The sequence below is a fragment of the Phyllobates terribilis genome, unplaced genomic scaffold (assembly GCF_046119375.1).
Source record: "Phyllobates terribilis strain yellow unplaced genomic scaffold, ASM4611937v1 Scaffold_8__6_contigs__length_399053987, whole genome shotgun sequence".
Classification (NCBI taxonomy): Eukaryota; Metazoa; Chordata; class Amphibia; order Anura; family Dendrobatidae; genus Phyllobates; species Phyllobates terribilis.
This window is the reverse complement of record NW_027362768.1, coordinates 194,396,706-194,410,822: the sequence shown is the minus strand read 5'-3', so window position 1 is coordinate 194,410,822 and position 14,117 is coordinate 194,396,706.

Below are 14,117 nucleotides of genomic sequence, written 5' to 3'. Positions count from 1 at the left end.
GGCCTGACAGACCCTCCCAGAAGACGGATACCAGAGCGTCGTTATCCCAGGCCAGCTCCGAGGCAAGGGTACGGAACCGTATGGCATATTGGCCCACGGTGAGACCTCCCTGACGGAGGCGTAGCAGTGATGATGCGGATGAGGTCTTCCGTCCGGGTTCGTCGAAGACTTTCCGGAAAGCCGTGAGAAAGGCAGGCAAGTCGGACACCAGGGGGTCTCCTCTCTCCCATAGAGGATTTAGCCAGGCCAGGGCCTCCCCGGTGAGATGGGACATGATGAAGGCAATTTTGGCCCGGTCGGAGTTAAACTGGTGGGACAATAGTTCAAAGTGCAGGGTGCACTGATTTATGAAGCCCCGAGCCTGGGCGGAGTCGCCTCCGAAGCGAGGAGGTGCAGAAAGCCGGGGTCCGGGGTAGGATATCATGGTATTAGTGGGCAGCGGAGCTGCCGGATTGCGAGTCATGGCACTGGCGGAGGTTGCTGGCGGAGCAGTCAGAGTGTCCAGGCGAGAATTGACATTCCGCAGGTGACCCAGGATGGACTCCTGTTGGGACCTCTGACGGGACAGTTCATGACACAGGTCCGAGAGCGAGGGAGCTTGGGTGCCACCGGGTTCCATGGCCCGAGCAAACTGTAACGGGTCTGGGAGGCGGAACCTCTGAGCTACTATACAAGGGGGCGGTCCTTGTAAGGGAGCGGGTGGCGACCAGGCAGGCAGTCACAGCAGATGACCGGGACAGTCTCTGGAAGAACGGGCAGGAGGTCACGGCAAGTGACCGGGGCAGTCTCTGGATGAACGGGTAGATGGTCACGGCAAGTGACCGGGGCAGTCTCTGGATTAACGGGCAGATGGTCACGGCAAGTGACCGGGGCAGTCTCTGGATGAACGGGCAGATGGTCACGGCAAGTGACCGGGGCAGTCTCTGGGTAAAGGGTTGGTACGACCTGTGGCGGCTGATGGTAGACGTGAGCTCCCAGGTGAGTAGGCGAGAGTCTCTGGATAAACGGGTGGTCACGGCATGTGACGGCGGAGCCTCCAGGAAGACCAACAGACAGGCGGCAGATGAGCGCTCCCAGGTGAGCGGGCAGAAGTCTCTGGACAGGCGGGTGGTCACAGCACGTGACGGCAGAGCCTCCAGGTAGGCTAGGAGACAGGCAGCAGATGAGCACTCCCAGGTGAGCGTGCAGGAGTCACTGGACAGGCAGGTGGTCACAGCACGTGACGGCGGAGCCTCCAGGTAGGCTAGCAGGCAGGTAGCAGATGTGCGCTCCCAGGTGAGCGGGCAAGCTGGTTCATAGACAGACTGACAGGAGTTGGAAGGCAGACCGTCGGACCTCAGGCAAGCAGGCAGGTAGCTGATGTGCGCTCCCAGGTGAGCGGGCAAGCTGGTCCTTAGACAGACTGACAGGAGTTGTAAGGCAGACCGTCGGACCTCAGGCTAGCAGGCAGGTAGCAGAATATCAGGCAGGAATAAGACAGCAAGCTGACAGGAATCTGGCAGGTATCTGGCAGGTAACTGGCAACGGGACCTGAGGGCTGAAGCAGAGTAGTGAACAGTGCAACAACATTGCTCGGGCACCTCCATTTTGGAGGAGGTGCCTTATATATGGTGAAGTCCTCCGGTCATTGGCCGGGGACTCCTTAGGACGGCGCGCGCGGCCCCTTTAAGAGGGAGGGAGAGCGCGCGCGCGCCCTAAGCACAGTGGCCGGGAAGGAGCGCGCGCCGCCAGCAGAGCGGGAGGAGGACGCCGGGCACGGAGCAGAGAGGTGAGGGGAACAGCGTCCCTGCCTAGCAGAGGGCAGGGACGCCGGCGCTACAACGCCTTAAAGGTTTAAAATCCTGCAATGCCCGCAAGGTCCCCCTGCTCAAGAAGGCACATGTGCAGGCCCATCTGAAGTTTGCCAATGAACGCCTGGATGATTCTGTGAGTCATTGGGAGAAGGTGCTGTGGTCAGATGAGACAAAAATTGAGCTCTTTGGCATTAACTCATCTTGCTGTGTTTGGATGTTTGGAGGAAGAAGAAGGGTGAGTACAACCCTAAGAACATCGTCCCAACTGTGAAGCATGGTGTGGGAAACATTATACTTTGGGGGTGCTTTTCTGCAAAGGGGACATGACGACTGCACCGTACTGAAGGGAAGATGGATGGAGTCATGTATCGCGATATTTTGGCCAACAACCTCCTTCCCTCAGTAGGAGCATTGAAGATGGGTCAAGACTGGGTCTTCCAGTAAGACAATGACGCAAAACATACAGCCAAGGCAACAAAGAAGTGGCTCAAAAAGAAGCACATTAAGGTCATGGAGTGGCCTAGCCAGTCTTCAGACCTTAATCTCATAGAAAACTTATGGAGGGAGTTGAATCTCCAAGTTTCCAAGCGACGGCCTCAAAATCTGAATGATTTAGAGATGATCTGCAAAGAGGAGTGGACCAAAACTCCTCCTGACATGTGCACAACCCTCATCATCAACTACAAAAAAAATCTGACTGCTGTGCTTGCCAACAAGGGTTTTGCCACAAAGTATTAAGTGTTGTTTGCCAGAGGGATCAAATACTTACTTCTCACTGCAAAATGCAAAAAAATGTATCTAATTTATACAATGTAATTTTCTTGTTTTGTTTTTGATATTCTATCTCTCAATGTTAAAATTAACCTACCCTTAAAATTATAGACTGTTCATGTCTTTGTCACTGGGCAAACTTACAAAAACAGCAAGGGATCAAATACTTATTTTTCGCACTGTAAGGTATCAAATATTTATTTCCCCCATATATGTATAGACAGGTGCAAACGCAATAATGAATTTGGGCCGTGGAGGAATTCGCTAAGAACACATTTTGTCACTAAATAAAAATGGCCTCTTAGTAAATATGTTGCATCTTTACAGTCTATGCCTGCTACTTGCCATATCATTCATGTGTCTGGTATGAATGTATTAAGTCTGTTGGGCAGCAGTGGCCCCTCCCATCATACTAGGCTCCACCTACTTTTAGATCTCGCCACAAAGCCACATCCACTTTTAAAATATCCCGCTAAGCCACACCCACTTTTAAAGAGACGTAAAACTTGCAAGGTTTCAAACTTTTTTTATACAGTTAGTGATAATTGTTTTTTAAAAATGGAAAAGAAAATTCCACGGCGACTGTCTGCCTCTCACAGTGTACGTTTCACATCAGTTACCATCCGTCTACCCTTGGTCAGGTATGTGGAGGTCACTTGGACATTACTAAGGCTGTGTGTGTGATAAAGAGCTTGAAAGGCGTTGGATGCAGTCCCAGGAGACCTCAGAGTGTTACATATATCGAATCATGGCAAATGGAGATTTTAGAGGCAAAATTCGGTGAATCTTGCAAATTAGAATTTCAAAAGATTTCGTCTGCCCTTTATCCCGACTCTGCTTTTCTCTCTCTCATTGCCCAGGCAGCCATGTCCTCTGCACTTTATCCCGACTTTGCTTCTGTCTCTCTCATTACCCAGGCAGCCATGTCCTCTGCCCTTTATCCCGACTTTGCTTTTGTCTCTCTCATTGCCCAGGCAGCCATGTACTCTGCCCTTTATCTCGACTCACTTTTTTCTCTTTGACTGTGCAGCCATGTCCTCTGCCTTTTATCCCGACTGTGCATTTGTCTCTCTCATTGCCCGAACAGCCATGTCCTCTGCCCTTTATCCCGACTCTGCTTTTATCTCTCTCTTTGCCCAGGCAACCATTTCCTCTGCCCTTTATCCTGACTCTACTTTTATCTCTCTCATTGCCCGGGCAGCCATGTCCTCGGCCCTTTATCCCAACTCTGCTTTTATCTCTCTCTTTGCCCTGGCAGCCATGTCCTCTGCCCTTTATCCTGACTCTACTTTTATCTCTCTCTTTGCCCTGGCAGCCATGTCCTCTGCCCTTTATCCCAACTCTGCTTTTATCTCTCTCTTTGCCCAGGCAGCCATGTCCTCTGCCCTTTATCCTGACTCTACTTTTATCTCTCTCATTGCCCGGGCAGCCATGTCCTCGGCCCTTTATCCCAACTCTGCTTTTATCTCTCTCTTTGCACTGGCAGCCATGTTCTCTGCCCTTTATCTCGACTCTGCTTTTATCTCTTCCATTGCCTGGGCAGCCATGTTCTCTGCCCTTTATCTCGACTCTGCTTTTATCTCTCTCTTTGCCCTGGCAGCCATGTCCTCTGCCCTTTATCCTGACTCTACTTTTATCTCTCTCATTGCCCGGGCAGCCATGTCCTCTGCCCTTTATCCCAACTCTGCTTTTATCTCTCTCTTTGCCCAGGCAGCCATGTTCTCTGCCCTTTATCTCGACTCTGCTTTTATCTCTCTCATTGCCCGGGCAGCCATGTCCTCCGTTCGTACCCTGCTCTGCTTTTCTGCTAGCCTCAGTGATCAATTCTTTGCTGCAGGAGGAAGGACGATTGTTCTCTTTTTTGAGGTGTCAGTGTCTGAGTTACATATATCAAGTCCAGGTCACCGCCATTGTGACACATCCCACTGACCTGCAATCAGTCTACCTTTAAGCAGCCGCCATGAATAATGCCCAGAGGGACCTGTGTCAAAACCAGTGACTGGTGCATTGTATTATTGGTATTATAGGCATAATCCAGAGCGCCATGGGTTAACATTGCTCTGGTGAAGTCCAGCGGTCACAGCACAGTGGACTATTCCGAGAATGAGATGAAGGTCGAATCTCAGGAGGTGCAGTCCCATGGGCGCAGAGACGAGGGTGTCAGCTCTCTCCTCACGACGTGGATGTCCCCGGTCACGCTTTACCTATACGCTGCCTGAATAGAAATAATGCGCAAAACTGCAGAGAAACATTAACCCTCTCCTGCCTGCATGTGAACCCGCAGAAGGGCAAGTTATTGGAATATACCCCAATATCTCATCATCATCGTGTGATCGCTCCCATATAATGAAGAGGATTGTATCAATCACAGACTGAGATGTTGCAGTGAGTTCCTGGTGGTCTGCGGACCCCGCACTTGTTATATGACATTTCTAGTAGAGATTAATGAATCTCCCATCATCCAATGTGAATCAAAAATGCCCTGATTGCCATAAAAAGGCGACTGTTGCGCTCCGAAGCCACTCCAGCATAATAAACGAAGGGGAACGAAGGGGTTAAACCATTACACTCACTGCGCCCCTCACCTGTCCTGCCAGCGCAGCTCCCCACCTGCCCCTACGTTTGCTCCTTCCGGCAGTGAGTCACGCTCATCATTGATGTCTATGATGTGAACCACGCCGCACGTTCCTAGGGCGGAGCAGACGCCAATGACGCGCCTGCGGACTCAGCGTGGGACGTGTCGGGGTCAGTGCCAGACAGGAGCTAGCGGAGGAATAGGTGGGGATCTATGGCGGCAGGACAGGTGAGGGACAAAGTGAGTTTAATGTTTTACTATTCTTTTTTGCTTTTTTGACCCTAAAAGGAATCTGGAAAAATGGCATCTGTCGCGCTGATATTTTGTCAGGTTTCAGCAAATTAAATAGCTGAAAAATTTCAGATTTTGTCAAATAATAATTCTTGATTGACTTTGCATTGATTAACTCATTTCCACTTTTAGGGTTGTCATGTCGATGTTGCCAGCAGCCTGAATGCTGGGCCCCCGATCAGTGGGTGGAATGAAGGGACCATAAGGACTAGAACGTCCGGGCTCCATCATTCAATTGGGGCTCGGCTTCTGCTGTTCTGCCTTATCTTTTGATTTCGGTGATGCTCCCTTGGATCCACAGCCCCCCACGAGTCAACAAATAAAGACATTCTAATAATATGTTGTTAGTTTGCAAAGACGTAACGTTGTTAATGCAGATATATTTCCTTACGTGTAAACACAATAACATTTCAACCAAACATAACATCTTCCTGTAAAAACCTCTGATGTAAGTTTCATACGCAGTACCAAGTCTTGCCACATGGTGCGCTGTTCAGGGAGCAACAGAATCAAACAATCTACTCTGACATCCAGTAACAGCTTCTCTACACTGACATCTAGAGGCAGAATAACAGAATTGCAGAAAGTTACAGTTTGTTGCTAAACGTTTTGCTGTCCTCTGAGTATAATTGATATCAGACAGTTTTAGAAGAAATTTGATGCACGATATCTCCAGCTGTATATTTCTTCTATACATCTGCTTGGCAGCAAATCAAAGCCTGTTATTCCGTTCCTTACTTGTAGCACTTCATATTTATTTATGGACATATGAAAATAAATCTTTGGCGCATTTTCCTGCTATGGATCCTGTAAATCAATGGCCGTGCATCACATTTAAACTCGTAGCGTTGCAGCGATGATTGCTATTGACATACAGTTACATTCCTCTAATACTGCGTGTACTTACTCATTGACTTTCAGAACAGAAACAAAAAAAACAGCATGCAATCTGTAAAGCGGCAGGAAAATCCCAGATCTGCAATCTACATTTCAAATAAAATGTTCTTGTTTAAAAGCAAGAAGCAGAATACAAAAAAGTTCAGCGGCGGCGGCGGAGATGGGAGCGCGCCAGACGGTATTTCCATCAATACCTTTGTTCTGCTGGAGACGCTGAGGGCCGGAGAAAGTGAACCGCCAGCGAATCGCAGCAAGTAGAGGAGCGGCCGCGAGACTTGTGTGCACTTCTTATCGTGCGGATAAAGCCGTCTCCAGACCTTCGCTCCTCTTCAGATTCCTAAACCCTCATTCTGGGTGATTTCCCAAATACAAATCAGCAATGAGCCTCTTAAAGGGATTTAGCGGTGGTGGATAAATAAAGCTTAATCCCTGCAAACGGAAAAAGAAAAGCGTCTCCGATAAGATGATTTCTGCTTCAATGTTTTTTTCACCATTTATTACAAGATCTCTACTGGGTGTCAGTGAATAGAAACCGAGGTGTGAACACGAGGCTAACATAGCGTTACAGCAGGTGAAATGTTATCAATAGTAAACTGCCCCAAAACGCTCATTGTGTTCAGCTTTATCAGAGGACGCACCGGCCCATAACAGGGGACAATACCGGACCACCACCCTAGACAACCAGGGAGCAAAATATTAGCTTTCACACCCCCAGGTATTAACGCAACAATTTTACCCTAGACCACCAAGATATGATACTGTATGTAAACTGCTCATAACGTACATCCTAGACCACCAGGTATTACAGTGGGTACGGAAAGCATTCAGACCCCTTTAAATTTTTCACTCTTTGTTTCATTGCAGCCATTTGGTAAATTCTAAAAAGTTCATTTTTTTTCTCATTAAAGTCCACTCTGCACCCCATCTTGACTGAAAAAAACAGAAATGTAGAAATTTTTACAAATTGATTAAAAAAGAAAAACTGAAATATCACATGGTCATAAGTATTCAGACCCTTTGCTCAGACACTCATATTTAAATCACATGCTGTCCATTTCCTTGTGATCCTCCTTGAGATGGCTCTACTCCTTCATTGGAGTCCAGCTGTGTTTAATTAAACTGATAGGACTTGATTTGGAAAGGCGCACATCTGTCTATATAAGACCTCACTGCTCACAGTGCATGTCAGACCAAATGAGAATCATGAGCTCAAAGGAACTGCCCAAGGAGCTCAGAGACAGAATTGTGGCAAGGCACAGATCTGGCCAAGGTTACAAAAGAATTTCTGCATTACTCAAAGTTCCTAAGAGTACAGTGGCCTCCATAATCCTTAAATGGAAGAAGTTTGGGACCACCAGAAGTCTTCCTAGACCTGGCCGTCCAGCCAAACTGAGCAATCGTAGGAGAAGAGCCTTGGTGAGAGAGGTAAAGAAGAACCCCAAGATCACTGTGGCTGAGCTCCAGAGATGCAGTAGGGAGATGGGAGAAAGTTCCACAAAGTCAACTATCACAGCAGCCCTCCACCAGTCGGGCCTTTATGACAGGGTGGCCCGACGGAAGCCTCTCCTCAGTGCAAGACACATGAAAGCCACATAGAGATTGCTCGAAAACACATGAAGGACTCCCAGACTTTGAGAAATAAAATTCTCTGGTCTGATGAGATGAAGATAGAACTTTTTGGCGATAATTCTAAGCGGTATGTGTGGAGAAAACCAGGCACTGCTCATCACCTGCCCAATACAATCCCAACAGTGAAACATGGTGGTGGCAGCATCATGCTATGGGAGTGTTTTTCAGCTGCAGGGACAGGACGACTGGTTGCAATTGAAGGAAACATGAATGTGGCCAAGTACAAAGATATCCTTGATGAAAACCTCTTCCAGAGTGCTCTGGACCTCAGACTTGGCCGAAGGTTCACCTTCCTACAAGACAATGACCCTAAGCACACAGCTAAAATAACAAAGGAGTGGCTTCAGAACAACTCTGTGACGATTCTTGACTGGCCCAGCCAGAGCCCTGACCTAAACCCAATGGAGCATCTCTGGAGAGACCTGAAAATGGCTGTCCACCAACGTTCACCATCCAACCTGACGGAACTGGAGAGGATCTGCAAGGAAGAATGGCCGAGGATCCCCAAATCCAGGTGTGAAAAACTTGTTGCATCATTCCTAAGAAGACTCATGGCTGTACTAGGTCAAAAGGGGGCTTCTACTCAATACTGAGCAAAGGGTCTGAATACTTATGACCATGTGATATTTCAGTTTTTCTTTTTTAATAAATTTGCAAAAATTTCTACATTTCTGTTTTTTTTTCAGTCAAGATGGGGTGCAGAGTGGACTTTAATAAGAAAAAATGAACTTTTTAGAATTTACCAATTCTGAAATATCACATGGTCATAAGTATTCAGACCCTTTGCTCAGACACTCATATTTAAGTCACATGCTGTCCATTTTCTTGTGATCCTCCTTGAGATGGTTGTACTCCTTCATTGGAGTCCAGCTGTGTTTAATTAAACTGATAGGACTTGATTAGGAAAGGCGCACACCTGTCTATATAAGACCTCACAGCTCACAGTGCATGTCAGACCAAATGAGAATCATGAGCTCAAAGGAACTGCCCAAGGAGCTCAGAGACAGAATTGTGGCAAGGTACCGATCTGGCCAAGGTTACAAAATAATTTCTACAGTACTCAAGGTTCCTAAGAGCACAGTGGGCTCCATAATCCTTAAATGGAAGAAGTTTGGGACCACCAGAAGTCTTCCTAGACCTGGCCGTCCAGCCAAACTGAGCAATCGTGGGAGATTTGGATATTTATACCATCCTTCAGGGGCTGTGCAGGTTGCGCTCTAACTCCTTGCACAAAGTGCGTCCTGACACTGGCGCTGGTGTCGGGACGTGATCTTTCATTGCACGCCCCTCAGTAGTGAACACCATGTGCTCACAGAGCATCAAAATACAGCTGTCGGCCCAAGCACTGCGGTCACCATGAATCTGCCCGGGGCCGGAAAAAAGGTCATCGAGGGCCGTAAAAGGTCCGAGGGTCTGAGGTTCCCCACCCGTGCCCTAGACCAACACGGAGTAAAATGTAACCTTCCAATTCTACACTAAATCAGTATTTCCCAACTCCGGTCCTAAGGCCTCGTCGATACATTCAGGGTCTCCTTAGTGTTACACAGGTCATGTGTCTGTTATCTCTATTCCACTTCTTGAAGTCATGACCTATTGAAGGAACTCGGGGACCAGAGTTGGGAATCATTTGTTTACCTTCAATTAGGAAGAGAATATTTTAATTCTTGGTGGTCTAAGGTGACATTGTAGGATTAATGCCTGGTGGTCTGGAGAATATACAGAGGTTACTTTTATGGCCCCTGGTTATCTAGAGTAATGGAGATAAGACCTTGTGATCTGGTGATTTTCCTCCATTCAATAGGTCTTAATGTCCCATCTATGTGTTTTCTCTATAGGATATTTTCAAATCATGACTTTTTGGGGGTGATCAAGGACTGGAGTGTAGAGACATTGGTCCATGGTAGGTTAGGAGGGAAATGTTTTATTCTTAGGCGGTGTAGGGTATAAGCGAGGGTTAATACCTTGTGGCCAGGGCTAGATGTATATATAATTTCCTGATGGTCTAGGGTAAAATCAAAGAATTAATACCTGGTGCTCAAGGGTATTAGTGTCCCTGGTTGTTGATTCCCTCTCCGGGCCACGGCATTAGTTCTAGGCATTTAGTCTACAGAATATCCTCAAGTCATGACTTGCTGGGTACGAAAGGAGTAAGGACCGACATTGAGGAGCATTTGTGTGGGGTAGTCTAGAAGGTGAATTTCCTGATGTTCTAGGGTAAAATTGAGGTAACCTGGGGTATGTGAGGGGTTAATATTACGTTCCCTGGTCATCTAGGGTAAAATACAGAGGTCATAGGTGGTGGTCTGGTGGTTTATTCCTCTCCATAAAGTGCAACATCCTGTGTTGTTGTATCCTCGGTGGAAACACCGGAGCAAAATCACCAGAATATGTGACATTAACCCCTCAGTGACCTCAGACCTCGTCTTTTTCCTTATTTTCTACACCGGGGTTCTGTCCTATAATACGATAAATCCGGGCCGGTAGGTTTGGCCCTTGAAATTATTTGCTCGGCTCTCAGCTCCTGTGTTGCGCGCCGCCTCGCTTTGTGAATATTATTAATATGCGACACGTACATGTATCTCGCCGCATATTTGTCGCGTTTCCAGTTTTTACAGCTGCTCTTCTTCATCCAAGAATCTGAATCTGTGCACGCAATTTGCATGCAGGACGCAGGAATGAAAGAACGGCTCGCCATCTGTTTGTCCTTTCCTACAAATTGTAATGGTCACTTATCCGGCTACCTGTGGATATGCAAATGTATCGGAAATGATAAAGAAGCTGACACTTCTCAGTAATGACAACTAGCGCCGACCTCTCCCTGACACTAGCAGCAGGTCGGAAACTATTTGTGTCCACTTCCATTAAGAACCTTGCCCCGGCCGACACCTGCGCTTAGTCCTGTTTGAGAGATGAATGGACATTCATTTGACCTCAACTAGAAATGGACAATTTTTCCCCTTTAATCTGCAAAAAGCTTAAGCATTTATGAGTTACCTGCTGGGAGACGGAAAATGCAAAAATATATTAACGTGCGGAGTAATCAATTAGAAGAACCCGATGAGACTCAACCTTTAGTAACACAAATACCACTCTAGGTTACATCTATTATTATTAGTTTAATTATCATTAATATTATAATTACTATCATTATTATTATTACTGCTAATAACAATAAAAATAAACAATTTTTATTCTTCTTCATACTTTTATTATTGTTACACTTTATTATTTATTTATTATTCTCTTGATTCTCTTTATTATTAGCAGTATTATTATTATTATTAATATTGTTTTTTTATGAGATCACTATAATAGATAAACTTAATAAAGTAATTTCGCCCCAATTTTTTTGGAATGTATTCAGTGTAACTTTATGATATATTTACTTGCGGACATTCAGTTAAATTGTAGCTTTAAGCTTTTTGAGGATTCTTTTTGAAGTGTGTCTGCCCCAAAAAAAATGCCTAAAAATTGCTTAAAGAAAAGATGAAAGATTCCAAACTGGGCATTGTCCAATCACAAGACTGATTCAAGAAAACTGCTCTTCCAAATCATGTAAAAAAAACTCTTCAAAACCGCATCAGAATATTTAAAACCTCCTCCAATAATTCCCCAAAGAAGGAGATTTCCTAAAGCAGTTTCCAATGGAAAACTCGTCGTTTTTGTCCACCTCAAAAAAATATGTGCACACACAGTTTTATACTCTAAAGTAAAGGAATGACTCTGATGGGTGGAGCTGAGAAGAGGCTTCTGACCAATCTGATTCACCAGGATCTGCTGGGAGTTGTGATTGGCCAATCAGCTGCAGAATCCGGTGTATTAAGAGGGCTGAGCCCCTGGTGAGGTGGATCCTCCAAGTTCTTGGCACAGATGAGCATGGACTGATAGTGTTGGTGCTGCAGGATGATCCAGTGTAACCACAGAGGCAGTTGTGGCTGGACGGGAGCTTGGGCAGCAGGGTTGTAATCCACAAGGGAGCAGAGTAGACTCAGATTTAACTCAGCAACGTAGCAGAGCTGTGCTTGTCAGAGAGTCCAATGCAAAACTGGCACAATGGTATAGTAAAATTTATTCAGTATTGAAGCAGAGTCCAAAATGCAGAACTGGTCCAGAGATAAAGCAGAGTTACCCAAAGAGACAGAAGAGCTGAATATGTAGCAAAGTGCAATGTAACAGAACTAGCCCAGTGATACAGCAATTACCAAGAGATGTAGCAGAGCTGTGTTTGTCAGGAAGTCATAGAGATGACGTAATCCATGGCACAAGCATGGATGCCATCTACCTGAATACTCAGGAGAATTCCTGCCACCTGCTCTGTCCTATAAGGCCTGAACACGTGTCGTCATAGGAGGGTCTAGATTGGCATAACAATCTGATGTGCAGAAGAGCAGAAGGAGCCAGAAGGAGGACGCACTCCCCGGATCAAGGAAAGGTGAGTAGCAAATGAATATTAATTGGGTCTGTTCCGACACCTAAACCCTATTCAGGAGAATAGCCAGAGGTGCAATACAATATGCATCCAGGGACAAAAGCAAAGTTGGTTTTGGCAAAATAGTGCACCTCCAAACCTGCATTTCCAAAATTTCTTATTGGTGTTGGTGAAATATCCACCTACATATGGTCAGTTGTCTGCTGAATGGACATGACTGTGCCTGGTCCTACAGCTCAGGAAGAGAAAGGGAGAAAAAGCACGCTATGTGAAGGACCTGATAGGTAGATGTGATGGAAACAGCCAAAAGGCCACTCACCTGTTGGAGCTGTGCACCCCTGAACAACTCCGGTGTTAGTGTGAGGTTGGAAGGAGCAGGCACGTCTCACCGCAAGCTACAGGTAGCTTGGCACACCACGTGCCGTGTGCTGCAGACCGCCGCTCGTGCTCACCACTTCCAGGTTCCAAAATAGCAGGCCATGTGTCCGCCATAGATCACGTGACTCAGGATCAGATGTGCATCACCACAGGTCCTGAAAGTTAGGAGAGTGCATCCCCTAATCACAGGTCCTGAGTTGAGCAGCCAAAGGGGAATTTTATAGTGGGGGGATTTAAGAATGCTTAACTAGAAGCTGCTCCTGCCGCTAACCCCCAAAGGGGGACTGAAAGTGGTCCAAATTAAATTTAAAAAAAAAAGCGGTCTATAGGGCGCTAAAAGAATGGACACTAGAGGTGAAAAAATTTTTAGGGCTAAAAAATAAATTTAATGAGCCCTTTCAACAACGCGTTTCGATAGTAAACTATCTTCCTCAGGTGGTACAAGGGTATGAGCACAAACATAAAATATATATAGACAAAGATTCACAGTGATTGGTTGATACTAATCACTGGGTCCAAACAAAGGAAACCCTTCATGTGCTGGTGCGAAGTGTCCACATTGGTTTCACATGAATACAAAGTATCAAAAACACATTGGATAAGGTATAGAATATGGCAATACATGTTGATAAACATTTATACAAAAAAACATTTGTAGTGCCTACATCAATTTCATAGAAATCACCTACACATAAATACAAAAAATCGAAACATATTAAGTGATATATAGAATGAAGTAAACTGCATCATAAAAAAGAGGAAAAAAAACACACATTTAAAACCTAGCAATAATAATTCCATTAGAAAGGAGAAGGAAATGACCTTAAGAGCTGGTTACATTTTCAAGGGCCAAATTCAGACCCTCAGGGGCCAACGTGCCCAACTTAAAGATCCAAAAACTTTCTTTATTAATCAAATTCACTAATCGGTCGGGGACAGTATCAGGTATGTGGTCTATAATAGTAAGCCTCATATCTCCTGGATCTTTTTGATGAACAATGCTAAAATGTTTGGATACGCTGTGTAATTGATAACCTATCCGAATGTTATGTCTATGTTTAGTTAGACGTGCGTGCATCGTTTGTATCGTTCGACCCACGTACTGGAGGTTGCAAGTGCACTCAAGTAAATAGATCACATACAGTATGTCGACTGACAATTCACATTGTGTTTTATAGAGAATTTTTTTCCTGTGGTATATGATGAAAAATTCTTTTGATTACCATTTTGAATGACTCTACAACATAAACATTTAGGCATATTACATGGAAGACACCCCGAACAGACGCCCTCTTGTGAGGGTTGTATTCTAGATTTCAGGGATGTATTACTTGGTGCTATTAAGTTTCGCAAA